Raw genomic sequence first — 2,478 nt, forward strand, 5'->3', positions numbered from 1 at the left:
CTCTCTCCCTTCTCTCTCCCCCCCTCTCTCTCTCTCTCTCTCTCTCTCTCTATCTATCTATCTATCTCTCTCTTCTACCTTTTCTCTCTCTCCACCCACTCCCCTCCTTTTATCCGCGAAATAAGCCCAATCGTAACCCGTCTCACTGTCACTGTTTTTTCCTCCTGTTTCTCACTTTACAGAAGTATCGGAAATATAGACGTGTGTTATGATTTACAAATAACAAACGTTCAGATAAAAAACAACAAAATTGATCAAAAATAAACAGCAAAACAACACCAAACAAAACAAAAAACAGCCGTATCAAATCCCGGTCAGTGTCCGACAGGATATATTGGAGCATTTCAAAACTCGGTTGTTTACCCTTGGATGACGTCACCGCGCGCCCTTTGGATGTTCTGCGATTCCTACACCCACACTGCTGGGCCTTTGGAAGAAAATAAACATGAAGAAACATGGAATAACAAGAGAATGCACCGCTGTTGGGAAGGGCTGTTGGGGCAACAAAAACAAAAAAGGGCTGTTGAGGCGACATCGAAAAAGGGCTGTTGGGGCAACCAAAATATATAAAAAACGCTGTTGGGGCAACCAAAATATATAAAAAACGCTGTTGGGGCAACCAAAATATATAAAAAAACGCTGTTGGGGCAACAAAAATATTTTAAAAAACGCTGTTGGGGCAACCAAAAAAAAAAGGGGGGGGGGTCTGTTGGGGTAACAAAAACAAAAAAAGAAGCATGCCTTCCCGCGAGGCATTTCGGGCTTGCTGTTTCTTCTGTAGATGTCATGTGTTTTGGTCGTCCTTTTGTGTGAGTTAATCACAGACATGCTTGTTGAGTGCATGGGACGTGCTTGCCGGAGATAAGAGTTAAGCACCATCTCGTCCCTGTGTTCCCACAAGGTGGGTAGTTGGCGGTTGTCCTGGTGTCCTTTACTCCTTCTTTCCTATTAGACATCAGCTGTCGTCCTCATCTGTCCTCCTTTCTTTGTTCAACCCCCCGGGGCGGTGCCACTGACTGAAGTGTCTTTAGGCCTTTCCCAAAGGGGGGGGGGGGGGCATTTCTCGTTGTAATGCACAGTAGAATTGTAAATGGGCTGATCCAACAATGTCATGCTTATAACTGTGCCTGAACTATACTATCGTCATTTTCCTCTACTTCTTTTGTATGTTAGTCACACTCTTTTGACCCGCTATTTCCGGGGTGCCTTGATAGTCGGAACAGACTTTGTGCTGCTGAAGCTAGTGAGTTGAGCAGAGTAAGCCTGATTCCCTGTAAGGACTTCTCTGTTGACATCCACCCCGTGGCCCTCATCTGACTTTATGGAGTTGCGAGCACCGTAAAACCTGTACTCAAATTTTTTTTATAAAAATCAAGTTGCAAGTGCCGTAAAACTCTTACTACAACTAATCTAAACTGAGACTGTTTAACATGCACGACCATGTCCATGCATGTGTCTAACCAGTGTGTTTACCTGGCCCTTGCCTAGTATAGATCTGTGTGTGTTTTGAGAGTGTTTAACAAGGCATGTCAGTCGTAACAGTGTGACACATATTTCCCTCTCTATCTGTTCACCAGCTCGTCCCCGCGTTGTGTGTGTGTGTGTGTGTGTGTGTGTGTGTCTCACAGTGTGTAATATATCTCCCTGTCTGTGTGTCCACAGAGTGTTTAAGCACCTGCCTGTCCCCGCGTTGTGTGTGCGCGCGCGCGCGTGTGTGTGTGTGTGTGTGTGTGTGTGTGTGTGTGTGTGTGTGTGTGTGTCTGTCCGTCCGTCCGTCCACAGAGTGTTTAATAATGTCCGGTATTTGTCTGTATGTCCACACAGTGTGTAGCAAATCTCCCTGTACATGTGTCCACACCGTGTTTAATATGCTATTTGTCTGTGTGTCCACACAGTGTGTAACAAATCTCCCTGTACATGTGTCCACACCGTCTTTAATAATGTCTTCTATTTGTCCTTATGTCCACAGAGTGTTTAAGCGCCAGTTCGTCCCCGCGTTGTGTGTGTGTGTGTGTGTTTGTGTGTGTCTCACAGTGTGTAACACATCTTTCTGTCTGTGTGTCCATACAGTGTGTAATATATCTCCCTGTCTGTGTGTCCACACAGTGTGTAATATATCTCCCTGTCTGTGTGTCCACACAGTGTGTAATATATCTCCCTGTCTGTGTGTCCACACAGTGTGTAATATATCTCCCTGTCTGTGTGTCCACAGAGTGTTTAAGCGCCAGTTTGTCCCCGCGTTGGTCCCCCGTTCTGGGGGGAGGCTCGACCGGCCTTGACCCCAATGCCCTCAAGCTCATCCACTGCATCTACTGTACAGACTGCCGCATGGAGAAGCTGACCCCCGCAGCTGCAACATCGCAGCAGCCACACCCCCACCACCACCACCACCAACAACAACAACAACAGCACCAGCAGCATCAGCAAGCAGGGACTAGCTGCGGTAGCAGCAGCAACAACAACAGCAGTAGTAGCAGT

Source organism: Aplysia californica, unplaced genomic scaffold (genome assembly GCF_000002075.1).
Source record: "Aplysia californica isolate F4 #8 unplaced genomic scaffold, AplCal3.0 scaffold00277, whole genome shotgun sequence".
Lineage (NCBI taxonomy): Eukaryota > Metazoa > Mollusca > Gastropoda > Aplysiida > Aplysiidae > Aplysia > Aplysia californica.